The sequence below is a fragment of the Argentina silus genome (assembly GCF_951799395.1).
Source record: "Argentina silus genome assembly, chromosome: Y".
NCBI classification, from domain to species: Eukaryota; Metazoa; Chordata; class Actinopteri; order Argentiniformes; family Argentinidae; genus Argentina; species Argentina silus.
In genome coordinates this window covers 1551226-1574000 of record NC_139654.1, presented here as the reverse complement: position 1 = coordinate 1574000, position 22775 = coordinate 1551226, and the positions used below count along the sequence as shown (strand labels likewise).

At 39.2% G+C, this 22775-nt stretch overlaps 2 protein-coding genes across 2 annotated transcripts in view; one reads left to right on the top strand and one right to left on the bottom strand.

The window, feature by feature from the left end:
• Positions 1-22775, top strand: part of LOC310823896 (uncharacterized protein) — a 427663-nt gene that overhangs the window by 272490 nt on the left and 132398 nt on the right. The gene's annotated exons all lie outside the window — the stretch shown is intronic.
• The window catches only part of LOC310823893 (uncharacterized protein), a 97320-nt gene that overhangs the window by 17135 nt on the left and 57410 nt on the right, over positions 1-22775 (bottom strand). The window lies entirely within an intron of this gene.

Here is a 22775-nt window from a genome sequence, read left to right as displayed (position 1 = left end):
ACAATGCTACTGTATGAACTAGCTACAGTCAATCACACTGCAACTGTACGAACTAGCTAAAGTCAATCACACTGCTAATGTACGAACTAGCTACAGTCAATCATAATGCTACTGTATGAACTAGCTACAGTCAATCACACTGCTACTGTATGAACTAGCTACAGTCAATCACACTGCTTCTGTATAAACTAGCTACAATCAATCACACTGCTGCTGTATGAAATAGCTACAGTCCCAATGCTACACTATATGAACTAGCTACAGTCAATCACACTGCTACTGTATGAACTAGCTACAGTCAACCACATTGCTACTGTATGAACTAGCTACATCAATCACACTTCATCTGTAGGAACTAGCTACAGTGAATCACACTGCTACTGTATAAACTAGCTACAGTCAATCACACTGCTACTGTATGAACTAGCTACAGTCAATCACACTGCTACTGTATGAAATAGCTACAGTCCCAATGCTACACTATATGAACTAGCTACAGTCAATCACACTGCTACTGTATGAACTAGCTACATTCCCAATGCTGCACTATATGAACTAGCTACAGCCAATCACACTGCTACTGTATGAACTAGCTACAGTCAACCACACTGCTACTGTATCAACTAGCTACAGTCCCAATGATACACTATATTAACTAGCGACTGTAGCTATTTCATACAGTAGCAATGTGACTGACTATCGCTAGAACTAGCTACAATTACATGACTACTATATGAACTAGCTACAGTCAATCACACTGCTACTGTATGAACTAGCTACAATCATTCACAATGCTACTGTATGAACTAGCTACAGTCAATAACACTGCTACTGTATAAACTAGCTTCAGTCAATCACAATGCTACTGTATGAACTAGCTACAGTCAATCACACTGCAACTGTACGAACTAGCTACAGTCAATCACACTGCTAATGTATGAACTAGCTACAGTCAATCATAATGCTACTGTATGAACTAGCTACAGTCAATCACACTGCTACTGTATGAACTAGCTACAGTCAATCACACTGCTACTGTATGAAATAGCTACAGTCCCAATGCTACACTATATGAACTAGCTACAGTCAATCACACTGCTACTGTATGAACTAGCTACAATCAATCACACTGCTACTGTATGAAATAGCTACAGTCCCAATGCTACACTATATGAACTAGCTACAGTCAATCACACTGCTACTGTATGAACTAGCTACAGTCAACCACATTGCTACTGTATCAACTAGCTACAGTCCCAATGATACAGTCAATCACACTGCTACTGTATGAACTAGCTACAATCATTCACAATGCTACTGTATGAACTAGCTACAGTCAATAACACTGCTACTGTACGAACTCGCTACAGTCAATCACACTTTTACTGTATGAACTACCTACAGTCAATCACACTGTTACTGTATGAACTAGCTACAGTCAATCAAACTGGTACTGTATGAACTAGCTACAGTCAATCACACTGCTACTGTATGAACTAGCTACAGTCAATCACAATGCTACTGTATAAACTAGCTACAGTCAATCACACTGCTACTGTATGAATTAGCTACAGTCCCAATGCTACAATATATGAACTAGCTACAGTCAATCACACCTCTACTGTATGAACTAGCTACAGTCAATCACACTGCTACTGTATGAACTAGCTACCGTCAATCACACTGCTACTGTATGAACTAGCTACAGTCAATCACACGTTCAGACTTCACTACCCATAAGGCCTGCTGTAGTTTAGACTTCACTACCCATAAGTGCAGGGAGTACAATTCTTAGGCTTGATTCCATGACAATGCATACAAAATACACATAATACAAATAAGCAGTAGTGCAATGACAAGACAATAAGTGACACAAGTACGAGACAAGTGAGACATGTTGGAGACACGTAAGACAATAGCAGTGTGATTGACTGTAGCTAGTTCATCTAGTAGCAGTGTGATTGACTGTAGCTAGTTCATACAGTAGCAGTGTGATTGACTGTCCCTAGTTCATAAAGTAACATTGTGATTGACTGTAGCTAGTTCATACAGTAGCAGTGTGATTGACTGTAGCTAGTTCATATAGTAGCAGTGTGATTGACTGTAGCTAGTTCATACAGTAGCAGTGTGATTGACTGTAGCTAGTTCATACAGTAGCATTGAGACTGTAGCTAATTCATACAGTAGCAGTGTGATTGACTGTAGCTAATTTATACAGTAGCAGTGTGATTGACTGTAGCTAGTTCATACAGTAGCAGTGTGATTGACTGTCGCTAGGTCATAAAGTAACATTGTGATTGACTGTAGCTATTTCATACAGTAGAAGTGTGATTGACTGTAGCCAGTTCATACAGTAGCAGTGTGGTTGACTGTAGCTAGTCCATATAGTAACATTGTGATTGACTGTAGCGAGTTAATATAGTGTATCAATGGGACTGTAGCTAGTTCATACAATAGCAGTGTGATTGACTGTAGCTAGTTCATACAGTAGCAGTGTGATTGACTGTAGCTAGTTCATACAGTAGCAGTGTGATTGACTGTAGCTAGTTTATACAGTAGCAGTGTGATTAACTGTAGCAAGTTCATACAGTAGCAGTGTGATTGACTGTCGCTAGTTCATGAAGTAACATTGTGATTGACTGTAGCTAGTTCATACAGTAGTAGTGTGATTGACTGTAGCTAGTTCATACAGTAGTCATATGATTGTAGACAGTTCTAGCAACAGCCAGTCACACTGCTACTGTATGAACTAGGTACTGTCGCTAGTTCATATAGTTTATCATTGGGACTGTAGCTAGTTCATACAGTAGCAGTGTGATTGACTGTAGCTAGTTCATACAGTAGCAGTGTGATTGACTGTAGCTAGTTCATACAGTAGCAGTGTGATTGACTGTCGCTAGTTCATACAGTAGCAGTGTGATTGACTGTAGCTAGTTCATATAGTGTATCATTGGGACTATAGCTAGTTCATACAGTAGCAGTGTGATTGACTGTAGCTAATTCATACAGTAGCAGTGTGGTTGACTATAGCTAGTTCATTCAGTAGCAGTGTGATTGACTGTAGCTAGTTCATATAGTAGCATTGTGATTGACTGTAGCTAGTTTATACAGTAGCAGTGTGATTGACTGTAGCTAGTTCATACAGTAGCAGTGTGATTGACTGTAGCTAGTCCATATAGTAACATTGTGATTGACTGTAGCAAGTTAATATAGTGTATCATTGGGACTGTAGCTAGTTCATACAATAGCAGTGTGATTGACTGTAGCTAGTTTATACAGTAGCAGTGTGATTGACTGTAGGTAGTTCATACAGTAGCATTGGGACTATAGCTAATTCATACAGTAGCAGTGTGATTGACTGTAGCTAGTTTATACAGTAGCAGTGTGATTGACTGTAGCTAGTTCATACAGTAGCAGTGTGATTGACTGTAGCTAGTTCATACAGTAGCAGTGTGATTGACTGTAGCTATTTCATACAGTAGTCATATGATTGTAGACAGTTCTAGCAACAGTCAGTCACACTGCTACTGTATGAACTAGCTACTGTCGCTAGTTCATATAGTGTATCATTGGGGCTGTAGCTAGTTCATACAGTAGCAGTGTGATTGATTGTAGCTAGTTCATGCAGTAGCATTGGGACTGTAGCTAATTCATACAGTAGCAGTGTGATTGACTGTAGCTAGTTTATACAGTAGCAGTGTGATTGACTGTAGCCAGTTCATACAGTAGCAGTGTGATTGACTGTCGCTAGTTCATAAAGTAACATTGTGATTGACTGTAGCTAGTTCATACAGTAGCAGTGTGATTGACTGTAGCTAGTTCATACAGTAGCATTGTGATTGACTGTCGCTAGTTCATAAAGTAACATTGTGATTGACTGTAGCTACTTCATACAGTGGCAGTGTTATTGACTGTAGCTAGTTCATACAATAGCAGTGTGATTGACTGTAGCTAGTTGATACAGCAGCAGTGTGATTGACTGTAGCTAGTTCATACAGTAGCATTGGGACTGTAGTTAATTCAAACAGTAGCAGTGTGATTGACTGTAGCTAGTTTATACAGTAGCAGTGTGATTGACTGTCGCTAGTTCATGAAGTAACATTGTGATTGACTGTAGCTAGTTCATACAGTAGCAGTGTGATTGACTGTAGCTAGTTCATACAGTAGCAGTGTGATTGACTGTAGCTAGTTTATACAGTAGCAGTGTGATTGACTGTAGCTAGTTCATACAGTAGCAGTGTGATTGATTGTAGCTAGTTCATACATTAGCAGTGTGATTGACTGTAGCTAGTTTATACAGTAGCAGTGTGATTGACTGTAGCTAGTTTATACAGTAGCAATGTGATTGACTGTAGCTAGTTCATACAGTAGCATTGGGACTGTAGCTAATTCATACAGTAGCAGTGTGATTGACTGTAGCTAGTTGATACAGTAGTATTGGGACTGTAGCTAATTCATACAATAGCAGTGTGATTGACTGTAGCTAGTTGATACAGTAGCAGTGTGATTGACTGTAACTAGTTCATACAGTAGCAGTGTGATTGACTGTAGCTAGTTCATATAGTGTAGCATTGGGACGGTAGCTAATTCATACAGTAGCAGTGTGATTGACTGTAGCTGGTTTATACAGTAGCAGTGTGATTGACTGTAGCTAGTTCGTACAGTAGCAGTGTGATTGACTGTTGTTAGTTCATACAGTAGTCATGTGATTGTAGCTAGTTCTAGCGATAGTCAGTCACACTGCTACTGTATGAAAAAGCTACAGTCGCTAGTGTATCATTGGGACTGTAGCTAGTTGATACTGTAGCAGTGTGGTTGACTGTAGCTAGTTCATACAGTAGCAGTGTGATTAACTGTAGCTAGTTTATATAGTGTAGCATTGGGACGGTAGCTAGTTCATACAGTAGCATTGTGATTGACTGTAGCTAGTCATACAGTAGCAGTGTGATTGACTGTAGCTAGTTCATACAGTACCAGTGTGATTGACTGTAGCTAGTTCATACAGTAACAGTGTGATTGACTGTAGGTAGTTCATACAGTAACAGTGTGACTGACTGTAGCGAGTTCATACAGTAACAGTGTGATTGACTGTAGATAGTTCATACAGTAGCATTGGGAATGTAGCTAGTTCATACAGTAGCAGTGTGATTGACTGTAGCTAGTTCATATAGTAGCATTGTGATTGACTGTAGCTAGTTCATACAGTAGCAGTGTGATTGACTGTAGCTATTTCATACAGTAGCAGTGTGATTGACTGTAGCTAGTTCATGCAGTAGCATTGGGACTGTAGCTAATTCATACAGTAGCAGTGTGATTGACTGTAGCTAGTTCATGCAGTAGCATTGGGACTGTAGCTAATTCATACAGTAGCAGTGTGATTAACTGTAGCTAGTTCATACAGTACCAGTGTGATTGACTGTAGCTAGTTCATACAGTGACAGTGTGATTGACTGTAGGTAGTTCATACAGTAACAGTGTGACTGACTGTAGCGAGTTCATACAGTAACAGTGTGATTGACTGTAGATAGTTCATACAGTAGCATTGGGAATGTAGCTAGTTCATACAGTAGCAGTGTGATTGACTGTAGCTAGTTCATATAGTAGCATTGTGATTGACTGTAGCTAGTTCATACAGTAGCAGTGTGATTGACTGTAGCTATTTCATACAGTAGCAGTGTGATTGACTGTAGCTAGTTCATGCAGTAGCATTGGGACTGTAGCTAATTCATACAGTAGCAGTGTGATTGACTGTAGCTAGTTCATACAGTAGCAGTGTGATTGACTGTAGCTTGTTCACACAGTAGCAGTGTGATTAACTGTAGCTAGTTCATACAGTAGCATTGTGATTGACTGAAGCTAGTTTATACAGTAGCAGTGTGATTGACTGTAGCTAGTTCATACAGTAGTCGTGTAATTGTAGCTAGTTCTAGCGATAGTCAGTCACACTGCTACTGTATGAAATACCTACAGTCGCAAGTTAATATAGTGTATCATTGGGACTGTAGCTAGTTGATACAGTAGCAATGTGGTTGACTGTAGCTAGTTCATACAGTAGCAATGTGATTGACTGTAGCTAGTTCATATAGTGTAGCATTGGGACTGTAGCTAGTTCATACAGTAGCAGTGTGATTGATTTTAGCTAGTTCATACAGTAGCAGTGTGATTGACTGTAGCTAGTTCATACAGTAGCATTGTGATTGACTGAAGCTAGTTTATACAGTAGCAGTGTGATTGACTGTAGCTAGTTTATACAGTATCATTGTGAATGACTGTAACTATTTCATACAGTAGCAGTGTGATTGACTGTAGCTAGTTCATACAGTAGCAGTGTGATTGACTGTAGCTAGTTCATACAGTAGTCATGTAATTGTAGCTAGTTCTAGTGATAGTCAGTCACACTGCTACTGTATGAAATAGCTACAGTCGCTAGTTAATATAGTGTATCATTGGGACTGTAGCTAGTTGATACAGTAGCAGTGTGGTTGACTGTAGCTAGTTCATAAAGTAGCAGTGTGATTGACTGTAGCTAGTTCATACAGTAGCAGTGTGATTAAATGTAGCTAGTTCATACAGTAGCATTGGGACTGTAGCTAATTCATACAGTAGCAGTGTGATTGACTGTAGCTAGTTTATATAGTGTAGCATTGGGACTGTAGCTATTTCATACAGTAGCAGTGTGATTGACTGTAGCTAGTTTATACAGTAGCAGTGTGATTGACTGTAGCTAGTACATATAGTAGCAGTGTGATTGACTGTAGCTAGTTCATACAGTAGCAGTGTGATTGACTGTAGCTAGTTCATATAGTAGCAGTGTGATTGACTGTAGCTAGTTCATATAGTGTAGCATTGGGACTGTAGCTATTTCATACAGTAGCAGTGTGATTGACTGTAGCTAGTTCATACAGTAGCAGTGTGATTGACTGTAACTAGTTCATACAGTAGTCATATCATTGTAGATAGTTCTAGCAACAGTCAGTCACACTGCTAATGTATGAGCTAGCTACTGTCGCTAGTTCATATAGTGTATCATTGGGATTGTAGCTAGTTCGTACAGTAGCAGTGTGATTGACTTTAGCTAGTTCATACAGTAGCATTGGGACTGTAGCTAGTTCAAACAGTAGCAGTGTGATTGACTGTAGCTAGTTCATACAGTAGCAGTGTGATTGACTGTAGCTAGTTGATACAGTAGTAGTGTGATTGACTGTAGCTAGTTTATACAGTAGCAGTGTGATTGACTGTAGCTAGTTCATACAGTAGAAGTGTGATTGACTGTAGCTAATTCATACAGTAGCAGTGTGATTGACTGTAGCTAGTTCATATAGTGTAGCATTGGGACTGTAGCTATTTCATACAGTAGCAGTGTGATTGACTGTAGCTAGTTCATACAGTAGTCGTGTAATTGTAGCTAGTTCTAGCGATAGTCAGTCACACTGCTACTGTATGAAATACCTACAGTCGCAAGTTAATATAGTGTATCATTGGGACTGTAGCTAGTTGATACAGTAGCAATGTGGTTGACTGTAGCTAGTTCATACAGTAGCAATGTGATTGACTGTAGCTAGTTCATATAGTGTAGCATTGGGACTGTAGCTAGTTCATACAGTAGCAGTGTGATTGATTTTAGCTAGTTCATACAGTAGCAGTGTGATTGACTGTAGCTAGTTCATACAGTAGCATTGTGATTGACTGAAGCTAGTTTATACAGTAGCAGTGTGATTGACTGTAGCTAGTTTATACAGTATCATTGTGAATGACTGTAACTATTTCATACAGTAGCAGTGTGATTGACTGTAGCTAGTTCATACAGTAGCAGTGTGATTGACTGTAGCTAGTTCATACAGTAGTCATGTAATTGTAGCTAGTTCTAGTGATAGTCAGTCACACTGCTACTGTATGAAATAGCTACAGTCGCTAGTTAATATAGTGTATCATTGGGACTGTAGCTAGTTGATACAGTAGCAGTGTGGTTGACTGTAGCTAGTTCATAAAGTAGCAGTGTGATTGACTGTAGCTAGTTCATACAGTAGCAGTGTGATTAAATGTAGCTAGTTCATACAGTAGCATTGGGACTGTAGCTAATTCATACAGTAGCAGTGTGATTGACTGTAGCTAGTTTATATAGTGTAGCATTGGGACTGTAGCTATTTCATACAGTAGCAGTGTGATTGACTGTAGCTAGTTTATACAGTAGCAGTGTGATTGACTGTAGCTAGTACATATAGTAGCAGTGTGATTGACTGTAGCTAGTTCATACAGTAGCAGTGTGATTGACTGTAGCTAGTTCATATAGTAGCAGTGTGATTGACTGTAGCTAGTTCATACAGTAGCAGTGTGATTGACTGTAGCTAGTTCATACAGTAGTCATATCATTGTAGATAGTTCTAGCAACAGTCAGTCACACTGCTAATGTATGAGCTAGCTACTGTCGCTAGTTCATATAGTGTATCATTGGGATTGTAGCTAGTTCGTACAGTAGCAGTGTGATTGACTTTAGCTAGTTCATACAGTAGCATTGGGACTGTAGCTAGTTCAAACAGTAGCAGTGTGATTGACTGTAGCTAGTTCATACAGTAGCAGTGTGATTGACTGTAGCTAGTTGATACAGTAGTAGTGTGATTGACTGTAGCTAGTTTATACAGTAGCAGTGTGATTGACTGTAGCTAGTTCATACAGTAGAAGTGTGATTGACTGTAGCTAATTCATACAGTAGCAGTGTGATTGACTGTAGCTAGTTCATATAGTGTAGCATTGGGACTGTAGCTATTTCATACAGTAGCAGTGTGATTGACTGTAGCTAGTTCATACAGTAGCAGTGTGATTGACTGTAACTAGTTCATACAGTAGCAGTGTGATTGACTGTAGCTAGTTTATACAGTAGCAGTGTGATTGACTGTAGCTAGTTTATATAGTAGCAGTGTGATTGACTGTAGCTAGTTCATACAGTAGCAGTGTGATTGACTGTAGCTAGTTCATATAGTAGCATTGTGATTGACTGTAGCTAGTTCATACAGTAGTCATATCATTGTAGATAGTTCTAGCAACAGTCAGTCACAATGCTAATGTATGAGCTAGCTACTGTCGCTAGTTCATATAGTGTAGCATTGGGACTGTAGCTATTTCATACAGTAGCAGTGTGATTGACTGTAGCTAGTTCATACAGTAGTCGTGTAATTGTAGCTAGTTCTAGCGATAGTCAGTCACACTGCTACTGTATGAAATACCTACAGTCGCAAGTTAATATAGTGTATCATTGGGACTGTAGCTAGTTGATACAGTAGCAATGTGGTTGACTGTAGCTAGTTCATACAGTAGCAATGTGATTGACTGTAGCTAGTTCATATAGTGTAGCATTGGGACTGTAGCTAGTTCATACAGTAGCAGTGTGATTGATTTTAGCTAGTTCATACAGTAGCAGTGTGATTGACTGTAGCTAGTTCATACAGTAGCATTGTGATTGACTGAAGCTAGTTTATACAGTAGCAGTGTGATTGACTGTAGCTAGTTTATACAGTATCATTGTGAATGACTGTAACTATTTCATACAGTAGCAGTGTGATTGACTGTAGCTAGTTCATACAGTAGCAGTGTGATTGACTGTAGCTAGTTCATACAGTAGTCATGTAATTGTAGCTAGTTCTAGTGATAGTCAGTCACACTGCTACTGTATGAAATAGCTACAGTCGCTAGTTAATATAGTGTATCATTGGGACTGTAGCTAGTTGATACAGTAGCAGTGTGGTTGACTGTAGCTAGTTCATAAAGTAGCAGTGTGATTGACTGTAGCTAGTTCATACAGTAGCAGTGTGATTAAATGTAGCTAGTTCATACAGTAGCATTGGGACTGTAGCTAATTCATACAGTAGCAGTGTGATTGACTGTAGCTAGTTTATATAGTGTAGCATTGGGACTGTAGCTATTTCATACAGTAGCAGTGTGATTGACTGTAGCTAGTTTATACAGTAGCAGTGTGATTGACTGTAGCTAGTACATATAGTAGCAGTGTGATTGACTGTAGCTAGTTCATACAGTAGCAGTGTGATTGACTGTAGCTAGTTCATATAGTAGCAGTGTGATTGACTGTAGCTAGTTCATACAGTAGCAGTGTGATTGACTGTAGCTAGTTCATACAGTAGTCATATCATTGTAGATAGTTCTAGCAACAGTCAGTCACACTGCTAATGTATGAGCTAGCTACTGTCGCTAGTTCATATAGTGTATCATTGGGATTGTAGCTAGTTCGTACAGTAGCAGTGTGATTGACTTTAGCTAGTTCATACAGTAGCATTGGGACTGTAGCTAGTTCAAACAGTAGCAGTGTGATTGACTGTAGCTAGTTCATACAGTAGCAGTGTGATTGACTGTAGCTAGTTGATACAGTAGTAGTGTGATTGACTGTAGCTAGTTTATACAGTAGCAGTGTGATTGACTGTAGCTAGTTCATACAGTAGAAGTGTGATTGACTGTAGCTAATTCATACAGTAGCAGTGTGATTGACTGTAGCTAGTTCATATAGTGTAGCATTGGGACTGTAGCTATTTCATACAGTAGCAGTGTGATTGACTGTAGCTAGTTCATACAGTAGCAGTGTGATTGACTGTAACTAGTTCATACAGTAGCAGTGTGATTGACTGTAGCTAGTTTATACAGTAGCAGTGTGATTGACTGTAGCTAGTTTATATAGTAGCAGTGTGATTGACTGTAGCTAGTTCATACAGTAGCAGTGTGATTGACTGTAGCTAGTTCATATAGTAGCATTGTGATTGACTGTAGCTAGTTCATACAGTAGTCATATCATTGTAGATAGTTCTAGCAACAGTCAGTCACAATGCTAATGTATGAGCTAGCTACTGTCGCTAGTTCATATAGTGTATCATTGGGACTGTAGCTAGTTCATATAGTAGCAATGTGATTGACTGTAGCTAGTTCATACAGTAGCAGTGTGATTGACTGTAGCTAGTTTATACAGTAGCAGTGTGATTGACTGTAGCTAGTTCATGAAGTAGTCATGTGATTGTAGATAGTTCTAGCAACAGTCAGTCACACTGCTACTGTATGAACTAGCTACTGTCGCTAGTTCATATGGTGTATCATTGGGACTGTAGCTTGTTCATACAGTAGCAGTGTGATTGACTGTAGCTAGTTCATACAGTAGCAGTGTGATTGACTGTAGCTAGCTCATACAGTAGCATTGTGATTGACTGTAGCTAGTTCATATAGTGTAGCATTGGGACTATAGCTAGTTCATACAGTACCAGTGTGATTGACTGTAGCTAGTTAATGTAGTGTATCATTGGTACTGTAGCTAGTTCATACAGTAGCAGTGTGTCTGACTGTAGCTAGTTGATACAGTAGCAGTGTGATTGACTGTAGCTAGTTGATACAGTAGTCATGTAATTGTAGCTAGTTCTAGTGATAGTCAGTCACACTGCTACTGTATGAAATAGCTACAGTCGCTAGTTAATATAGTGTATCATTGGGACTGTAGCTAGTTGATACAGTAGCAGTGTGGTTGACTGTAGCTAGTTCATAAAGTAGCAGTGTGATTGACTGTAGCTAGTTCATACAGTAGCAGTGTGATTAAATGTAGCTAGTTCATACAGTAGCATTGGGACTGTAGCTAATTCATACAGTAGCAGTGTGATTGACTGTAGCTAGTTTATATAGTGTAGCATTGGGACTGTAGCTATTTCATACAGTAGCAGTGTGATTGACTGTAGCTAGTTTATACAGTAGCAGTGTGATTGACTGTAGCTAGTACATATAGTAGCAGTGTGATTGACTGTAGCTAGTTCATACAGTAGCAGTGTGATTGACTGTAGCTAGTTCATATAGTAGCAGTGTGATTGACTGTAGCTAGTTCATACAGTAGCAGTGTGATTGACTATAGCTAGTTCATACAGTAGTCATATCATTGTAGATAGTTCTAGCAACAGTCAGTCACACTGCTAATGTATGAGCTAGCTACTGTCGCTAGTTCATATAGTGTATCATTGGGATTGTAGCTAGTTCGTACAGTAGCAGTGTGATTGACTTTAGCTAGTTCATACAGTAGCATTGGGACTGTAGCTAGTTCAAACAGTAGCAGTGTGATTGACTGTAGCTAGTTCATACAGTAGCAGTGTGATTGACTGTAGCTAGTTGATACAGTAGTAGTGTGATTGACTGTAGCTAGTTCATACAGTAGAAGTGTGATTGACTGTAGCTAGTTTATACAGTAGCAGTGTGATTGACTGTAGCTAGTTCATACAGTAGAAGTGTGATTGACTGTAGCTAATTCATACAGTAGCAGTGTGATTGACTGTAGCTAGTTCATATAGTGTAGCATTGGGACTGTAGCTATTTCATACAGTAGCAGTGTGATTGACTGTAGCTAGTTCATACAGTAGCAGTGTGATTGACTGTAACTAGTTCATACAGTAGCAGTGTGATTGACTGTAGCTAGTTTATACAGTAGCAGTGTGATTGACTGTAGCTAGTTTATATAGTAGCAGTGTGATTGACTGTAGCTAGTTCATACAGTAGCAGTGTGATTGACTGTAGCTAGTTCATATAGTAGCATTGTGATTGACTGTAGCTAGTTCATACAGTAGTCATATCATTGTAGATAGTTCTAGCAACAGTCAGTCACAATGCTAATGTATGAGCTAGCTACTGTCGCTAGTTCATATAGTGTATCATTGGGACTGTAGCTAGTTCATACAGTAGCAGTGTGATTTAATGTAGCTAGTTCATATAGTGCAGCATTGGGAATGTAGCTAGTTCATACAGTAGCAGTGTGATTGACTGTAGCTAGTTCATACAGTAGCAGTGTGATTGACTGTAGCTAGTTCATACAGTAGCAGTGTGATTGACTGTAGCTAGTTCATACAGTAGCATTGTGATTGACTGAAGCTAGTTTATACAGTAGCAGTGTGATTGACTGTAGCTAGTCACACAGTAGCAGTGTGATTGACTGTAGCTAGTTCATACAGTAGCATTGTGATTGACTGAAGCTAGTTTATACAGTAGCAGTGTGATTGACTGTAGCTATTTCATACAGTAGCAGTGTGATTGACTGTAGCTAGTTCATACAGTAGCAGTGTGATTAAATGTAGCTAGTTCATACAGTAGCATTGGGACTGTAGCTAATTCATACAGTAGCAGTGTGATTGACTGTAGCTAGTTTATATAGTGTAGCATTGGGACTGTAGCTATTTCATACAGTAGCAGTGTGATTGACTGTAGCTAGTTTATACAGTAGCAGTGTGATTGACTGTAGCTAGTACATATAGTAGCAGTGTGATTGACTGTAGCTAGTTCATACAGTAGCAGTGTGATTGACTGTAGCTAGTTCATATAGTAGCAGTGTGATTGACTGTAGCTAGTTCATACAGTAGCAGTGTGATTGACTGTAGCTAGTTCATACAGTAGTCATATCATTGTAGATAGTTCTAGCAACAGTCAGTCACACTGCTAATGTATGAGCTAGCTACTGTCGCTAGTTCATATAGTGTATCATTGGGATTGTAGCTAGTTCGTACAGTAGCAGTGTGATTGACTTTAGCTAGTTCATACAGTAGCATTGGGACTGTAGCTAGTTCAAACAGTAGCAGTGTGATTGACTGTAGCTAGTTCATACAGTAGCAGTGTGATTGACTGTAGCTAGTTGATACAGTAGTAGTGTGATTGACTGTAGCTAGTTTATACAGTAGCAGTGTGATTGACTGTAGCTAGTTCATACAGTAGAAGTGTGATTGACTGTAGCTAATTCATACAGTAGCAGTGTGATTGACTGTAGCTAGTTCATATAGTGTAGCATTGGGACTGTAGCTATTTCATACAGTAGCAGTGTGATTGACTGTAGCTAGTTCATACAGTAGCAGTGTGATTGACTGTAACTAGTTCATACAGTAGCAGTGTGATTGACTGTAGCTAGTTTATACAGTAGCAGTGTGATTGACTGTAGCTAGTTTATATAGTAGCAGTGTGATTGACTGTAGCTAGTTCATACAGTAGCAGTGTGATTGACTGTAGCTAGTTCATATAGTAGCATTGTGATTGACTGTAGCTAGTTCATACAGTAACAGTGTGATTGACTGTAGGTAGTTCATACAGTAACAGTGTGACTGACTGTAGCGAGTTCATACAGTAACAGTGTGATTGACTGTAGATAGTTCATACAGTAGCATTGGGAATGTAGCTAGTTCATACAGTAGCAGTGTGATTGACTGTAGCTAGTTCATATAGTAGCAGTGTGATTGACTGTAACTAGTTCATACAGTAGTCATATCATTGTAGATAGTTCTAGCAACAGTCAGTCACACTGCTAATGTATGAGCTAGCTACTGTCGCTAGTTCATATAGTGTATCATTGGGACTGTAGCTAGTTCATATAGTAGCAATGTGATTGACTGTAGCTAGTTCATACAGTAGCAGTGTGATTGACTGTAGCTAGTTTATACAGTAGCAGTGTGATTGACTGTAGCTAGTTCATGAAGTAGTCATGTGATTGTAGATAGTTCTAGCAACAGTCAGTCACACTGCTACTGTATGAACTAGCTACTGTCGCTAGTTCATATGGTGTATCATTGGGACTGTAGCTTGTTCATACAGTAGCAGTGTGATTGACTGTAGCTAGTTCATACAGTAGCAGTGTGATTGACTGTAGCTAGCTCATACAGTAGCATTGTGATTGACTGTAGCTAGTTCATATAGTGTAGCATTGGGACTATAGCTAGTTCATACAGTACCAGTGTGATTGACTGTAGCTAGTTAATGTAGTGTATCATTGGTACTGTAGCTAGTTCATACAGTAGCAGTGTGTCTGACTGTAGCTAGTTGATACAGTAGCAGTGTGATTGACTGTAGCTAGTTGATACAGTAGTCATGTAATTGTAGCTAGTTCTAGTGATAGTCAGTCACACTGCTACTGTATGAAATAGCTACAGTCGCTAGTTAATATAGTGTATCATTGGGACTGTAGCTAGTTGATACAGTAGCAGTGTGGTTGACTGTAGCTAGTTCATAAAGTAGCAGTGTGATTGACTGTAGCTAGTTCATACAGTAGCAGTGTGATTAAATGTAGCTAGTTCATACAGTAGCATTGGGACTGTAGCTAATTCATACAGTAGCAGTGTGATTGACTGTAGCTAGTTTATATAGTGTAGCATTGGGACTGTAGCTATTTCATACAGTAGCAGTGTGATTGACTGTAGCTAGTTTATACAGTAGCAGTGTGATTGACTGTAGCTAGTACATATAGTAGCAGTGTGATTGACTGTAGCTAGTTCATACAGTAGCAGTGTGATTGACTGTAGCTAGTTCATATAGTAGCAGTGTGATTGACTGTAGCTAGTTCATACAGTAGCAGTGTGATTGACTATAGCTAGTTCATACAGTAGTCATATCATTGTAGATAGTTCTAGCAACAGTCAGTCACACTGCTAATGTATGAGCTAGCTACTGTCGCTAGTTCATATAGTGTATCATTGGGATTGTAGCTAGTTCGTACAGTAGCAGTGTGATTGACTTTAGCTAGTTCATACAGTAGCATTGGGACTGTAGCTAGTTCAAACAGTAGCAGTGTGATTGACTGTAGCTAGTTCATACAGTAGCAGTGTGATTGACTGTAGCTAGTTGATACAGTAGTAGTGTGATTGACTGTAGCTAGTTCATACAGTAGAAGTGTGATTGACTGTAGCTAGTTTATACAGTAGCAGTGTGATTGACTGTAGCTAGTTCATACAGTAGAAGTGTGATTGACTGTAGCTAATTCATACAGTAGCAGTGTGATTGACTGTAGCTAGTTCATATAGTGTAGCATTGGGACTGTAGCTATTTCATACAGTAGCAGTGTGATTGACTGTAGCTAGTTCATACAGTAGCAGTGTGATTGACTGTAACTAGTTCATACAGTAGCAGTGTGATTGACTGTAGCTAGTTTATACAGTAGCAGTGTGATTGACTGTAGCTAGTTTATATAGTAGCAGTGTGATTGACTGTAGCTAGTTCATACAGTAGCAGTGTGATTGACTGTAGCTAGTTCATATAGTAGCATTGTGATTGACTGTAGCTAGTTCATACAGTAGTCATATCATTGTAGATAGTTCTAGCAACAGTCAGTCACAATGCTAATGTATGAGCTAGCTACTGTCGCTAGTTCATATAGTGTATCATTGGGACTGTAGCTAGTTCATACAGTAGCAGTGTGATTTAATGTAGCTAGTTCATATAGTGCAGCATTGGGAATGTAGCTAGTTCATACAGTAGCAGTGTGATTGACTGTAGCTAGTTCATACAGTAGCAGTGTGATTGACTGTAGCTAGTTCATACAGTAGCAGTGTGATTGACTGTAGCTAGTTCATACAGTAGCATTGTGATTGACTGAAGCTAGTTTATACAGTAGCAGTGTGATTGACTGTAGCTAGTCACACAGTAGCAGTGTGATTGACTGTAGCTAGTTCATACAGTAGCATTGTGATTGACTGAAGCTAGTTTATACAGTAGCAGTGTGATTGACTGTAGCTATTTCATACAGTAGCAGTGTGATTGACTGTAGCTAGTTCATACAGTAGCAGTGTGATTAAATGTAGCTAGTTCATACAGTAGCATTGGGACTGTAGCTAATTCATACAGTAGCAGTGTGATTGACTGTAGCTAGTTTATATAGTGTAGCATTGGGACTGTAGCTATTTCATACAGTAGCAGTGTGATTGACTGTAGCTAGTTTATACAGTAGCAGTGTGATTGACTGTAGCTAGTACATATAGTAGCAGTGTGATTGACTGTAGCTAGTTCATACAGTAGCAGTGTGATTGACTGTAGCTAGTTCATATAGTAGCAGTGTGATTGACTGTAGCTAGTTCATACAGTAGCAGTGTGATTGACTGTAGCTAGTTCATACAGTAGTCATATCATTGTAGATAGTTCTAGCAACAGTCAGTCACACTGCTAATGTATGAGCTAGCTACTGTCGCTAGTTCATATAGTGTATCATTGGGATTGTAGCTAGTTCGTACAGTAGCAGTGTGATTGACTTTAGCTAGTTCATACAGTAGCATTGGGACTGTAGCTAGTTCAAACAGTAGCAGTGTGATTGACTGTAGCTAGTTCATACAGTAGCAGTGTGATTGACTGTAGCTAGTTGATACAGTAGTAGTGTGATTGACTGTAGCTAGTTTATACAGTAGCAGTGTGATTGACTGTAGCTAGTTCATACAGTAGAAGTGTGATTGACTGTAGCTAATTCATACAGTAGCAGTGTGATTGACTGTAGCTAGTTCATATAGTGTAGCATTGGGACTGTAGCTATTTCATACAGTAGCAGTGTGATTGACTGTAGCTAGTTCATACAGTAGCAGTGTGATTGACTGTAACTAGTTCATACAGTAGCAGTGTGATTGACTGTAGCTAGTTTATACAGTAGCAGTGTGATTGACTGTAGCTAGTTTATATAGTAGCAGTGTGATTGACTGTAGCTAGTTCATACAGTAGCAGTGTGATTGACTGTAGCTAGTTCATATAGTAGCATTGTGATTGACTGTAGCTAGTTCATACAGTAACAGTGTGATTGACTGTAGGTAGTTCATACAGTAACAGTGTGACTGACTGTAGCGAGTTCATACAGTAACAGTGTGATTGACTGTAGATAGTTCATACAGTAGCATTGGGAATGTAGCTAGTTCATACAGTAGCAGTGTGATTGACTGTAGCTAGTTCATATAGTAGCATTGTGATTGACTGTAGCTAGTTCATACAGTAGCAGTGTGATTGACTGTAGCTATTTCATACAGTAGCAGTGTGATTGACTGTAGCTAGTTCATGCAGTAGCATTGGGACTGTAGCTAATTCATACAGTAGCAGTGTGATTGACTGTAGCTAGTTCATGCAGTAGCATTGGGACTGTAGCTAATTCATACAGTAGCAGTGTGATTAACTGTAGCTAGTTCATACAGTACCAGTGTGATTGACTGTAGCTAGTTCATACAGTGACAGTGTGATTGACTGTAGGTAGTTCATACAGTAACAGTGTGACTGACTGTAGCGAGTTCATACAGTAACAGTGTGATTGACTGTAGATAGTTCATACAGTAGCATTGGGAATGTAGCTAGTTCATACAGTAGCAGTGTGATTGACTGTAGCTAGTTCATATAGTAGCATTGTGATTGACTGTAGCTAGTTCATACAGTAGCAGTGTGATTGACTGTAGCTATTTCATACAGTAGCAGTGTGATTGACTGTAGCTAGTTCATGCAGTAGCATTGGGACTGTAGCTAATTCATACAGTAGCAGTGTGATTGACTGTAGCTAGTTCATACAGTAGCAGTGTGATTGACTGTAGCTTGTTCACACAGTAGCAGTGTGATTAACTGTAGCTAGTTCATACAGTAGCATTGTGATTGACTGAAGCTAGTTTATACAGTAGCAGTGTGATTGACTGTAGCTAGTTCATACAGTAGTCGTGTAATTGTAGCTAGTTCTAGCGATAGTCAGTCACACTGCTACTGTATGAAATACCTACAGTCGCAAGTTAATATAGTGTATCATTGGGACTGTAGCTAGTTGATACAGTAGCAATGTGGTTGACTGTAGCTAGTTCATACAGTAGCAATGTGATTGACTGTAGCTAGTTCATATAGTGTAGCATTGGGACTGTAGCTAGTTCATACAGTAGCAGTGTGATTGATTTTAGCTAGTTCATACAGTAGCAGTGTGATTGACTGTAGCTAGTTCATACAGTAGCATTGTGATTGACTGAAGCTAGTTTATACAGTAGCAGTGTGATTGACTGTAGCTAGTTTATACAGTATCATTGTGAATGACTGTAACTATTTCATACAGTAGCAGTGTGATTGACTGTAGCTAGTTCATACAGTAGCAGTGTGATTGACTGTAGCTAGTTCATACAGTAGTCATGTAATTGTAGCTAGTTCTAGTGATAGTCAGTCACACTGCTACTGTATGAAATAGCTACAGTCGCTAGTTAATATAGTGTATCATTGGGACTGTAGCTAGTTGATACAGTAGCAGTGTGGTTGACTGTAGCTAGTTCATAAAGTAGCAGTGTGATTGACTGTAGCTAGTTCATACAGTAGCAGTGTGATTAAATGTAGCTAGTTCATACAGTAGCATTGGGACTGTAGCTAATTCATACAGTAGCAGTGTGATTGACTGTAGCTAGTTTATATAGTGTAGCATTGGGACTGTAGCTATTTCATACAGTAGCAGTGTGATTGACTGTAGCTAGTTTATACAGTAGCAGTGTGATTGACTGTAGCTAGTACATATAGTAGCAGTGTGATTGACTGTAGCTAGTTCATACAGTAGCAGTGTGATTGACTGTAGCTAGTTCATATAGTAGCAGTGTGATTGACTGTAGCTAGTTCATACAGTAGCAGTGTGATTGACTGTAGCTAGTTCATACAGTAGTCATATCATTGTAGATAGTTCTAGCAACAGTCAGTCACACTGCTAATGTATGAGCTAGCTACTGTCGCTAGTTCATATAGTGTATCATTGGGATTGTAGCTAGTTCGTACAGTAGCAGTGTGATTGACTTTAGCTAGTTCATACAGTAGCATTGGGACTGTAGCTAGTTCAAACAGTAGCAGTGTGATTGACTGTAGCTAGTTCATACAGTAGCAGTGTGATTGACTGTAGCTAGTTGATACAGTAGTAGTGTGATTGACTGTAGCTAGTTTATACAGTAGCAGTGTGATTGACTGTAGCTAGTTCATACAGTAGAAGTGTGATTGACTGTAGCTAATTCATACAGTAGCAGTGTGATTGACTGTAGCTAGTTCATATAGTGTAGCATTGGGACTGTAGCTATTTCATACAGTAGCAGTGTGATTGACTGTAGCTAGTTCATACAGTAGCAGTGTGATTGACTGTAACTAGTTCATACAGTAGCAGTGTGATTGACTGTAGCTAGTTTATACAGTAGCAGTGTGATTGACTGTAGCTAGTTTATATAGTAGCAGTGTGATTGACTGTAGCTAGTTCATACAGTAGCAGTGTGATTGACTGTAGCTAGTTCATATAGTAGCATTGTGATTGACTGTAGCTAGTTCATACAGTAGTCATATCATTGTAGATAGTTCTAGCAACAGTCAGTCACAATGCTAATGTATGAGCTAGCTACTGTCGCTAGTTCCTATAGTGTATCATTGGGACTGTAGCTAGTTCATATAGTAGCAATGTGATTGACTGTAGCTAGTTCATACAGTAGCAGTGTGATTGACTGTAGCTAGTTTATACAGTAGCAGTGTGATTGACTGTAGCTAGTTCATGAAGTAGTCATGTGATTGTAGATAGTTCTAGCAACAGTCAGTCACACTGCTACTGTATGAACTAGCTACTGTCGCTAGTTCATATGGTGTATCATTGGGACTGTAGCTTGTTCATACAGTAGCAGTGTGATTGACTGTAGCTAGTTCATACAGTAGCAGTGTGATTGACTGTAGCTAGCTCATACAGTAGCATTGTGATTGACTGTAGCTAGTTCATATAGTGTAGCATTGGGACTATAGCTAGTTCATACAGTACCAGTGTGATTGACTGTAGCTAGTTAATGTAGTGTATCATTGGTACTGTAGCTAGTTCATACAGTAGCAGTGTGTCTGACTGTAGCTAGTTGATACAGTAGCAGTGTGATTGACTGTAGCTAGTTGATACAGTAGTCATGTAATTGTAGCTAGTTCTAGTGATAGTCAGTCACACTGCTACTGTATGAAATAGCTACAGTCGCTAGTTAATATAGTGTATCATTGGGACTGTAGCTAGTTGATACAGTAGCAGTGTGGTTGACTGTAGCTAGTTCATAAAGTAGCAGTGTGATTGACTGTAGCTAGTTCATACAGTAGCAGTGTGATTAAATGTAGCTAGTTCATACAGTAGCATTGGGACTGTAGCTAATTCATACAGTAGCAGTGTGATTGACTGTAGCTAGTTTATATAGTGTAGCATTGGGACTGTAGCTATTTCATACAGTAGCAGTGTGATTGACTGTAGCTAGTTTATACAGTAGCAGTGTGATTGACTGTAGCTAGTACATATAGTAGCAGTGTGATTGACTGTAGCTAGTTCATACAGTAGCAGTGTGATTGACTGTAGCTAGTTCATATAGTAGCAGTGTGATTGACTGTAGCTAGTTCATACAGTAGCAGTGTGATTGACTATAGCTAGTTCATACAGTAGTCATATCATTGTAGATAGTTCTAGCAACAGTCAGTCACACTGCTAATGTATGAGCTAGCTACTGTCGCTAGTTCATATAGTGTATCATTGGGATTGTAGCTAGTTCGTACAGTAGCAGTGTGATTGACTTTAGCTAGTTCATACAGTAGCATTGGGACTGTAGCTAGTTCAAACAGTAGCAGTGTGATTGACTGTAGCTAGTTCATACAGTAGCAGTGTGATTGACTGTAGCTAGTTGATACAGTAGTAGTGTGATTGACTGTAGCTAGTTCATACAGTAGAAGTGTGATTGACTGTAGCTAGTTTATACAGTAGCAGTGTGATTGACTGTAGCTAGTTCATACAGTAGAAGTGTGATTGACTGTAGCTAATTCATACAGTAGCAGTGTGATTGACTGTAGCTAGTTCATATAGTGTAGCATTGGGACTGTAGCTATTTCATACAGTAGCAGTGTGATTGACTGTAGCTAGTTCATACAGTAGCAGTGTGATTGACTGTAACTAGTTCATACAGTAGCAGTGTGATTGACTGTAGCTAGTTTATACAGTAGCAGTGTGATTGACTGTAGCTAGTTTATATAGTAGCAGTGTGATTGACTGTAGCTAGTTCATACAGTAGCAGTGTGATTGACTGTAGCTAGTTCATATAGTAGCATTGTGATTGACTGTAGCTAGTTCATACAGTAGTCATATCATTGTAGATAGTTCTAGCAACAGTCAGTCACAATGCTAATGTATGAGCTAGCTACTGTCGCTAGTTCATATAGTGTATCATTGGGACTGTAGCTAGTTCATACAGTAGCAGTGTGATTTAATGTAGCTAGTTCATATAGTGCAGCATTGGGAATGTAGCTAGTTCATACAGTAGCAGTGTGATTGACTGTAGCTAGTTCATACAGTAGCAGTGTGATTGACTGTAGCTAGTTCATACAGTAGCAGTGTGATTGACTGTAGCTAGTTCATACAGTAGCATTGTGATTGACTGAAGCTAGTTTATACAGTAGCAGTGTGATTGACTGTAGCTAGTCACACAGTAGCAGTGTGATTGACTGTAGCTAGTTCATACAGTAGCATTGTGATTGACTGAAGCTAGTTTATACAGTAGCAGTGTGATTGACTGTAGCTATTTCATACAGTAGCAGTGTGATTGACTGTAGCTAGTTCATACAGTAGCAGTGTGATTGACTGTAGCTAGTTGATACAGTAGTAGTGTGATTGACTGTAGCTAGTTTATACAGTAGCAGTGTGATTGACTGTAGCTAGTTCATACAGTAGAAGTGTGATTGACTGTAGCTAATTCATACAGTAGCAGTGTGATTGACTGTAGCTAGTTCATATAGTGTAGCATTGGGACTGTAGCTATTTCATACAGTAGCAGTGTGATTGACTGTAGCTAGTTCATACAGTAGCAGTGTGATTGACTGTAACTAGTTCATACAGTAGCAGTGTGATTGACTGTAGCTAGTTTATACAGTAGCAGTGTGATTGACTGTAGCTAGTTTATATAGTAGCAGTGTGATTGACTGTAGCTAGTTCATACAGTAGCAGTGTGATTGACTGTAGCTAGTTCATATAGTAGCATTGTGATTGACTGTAG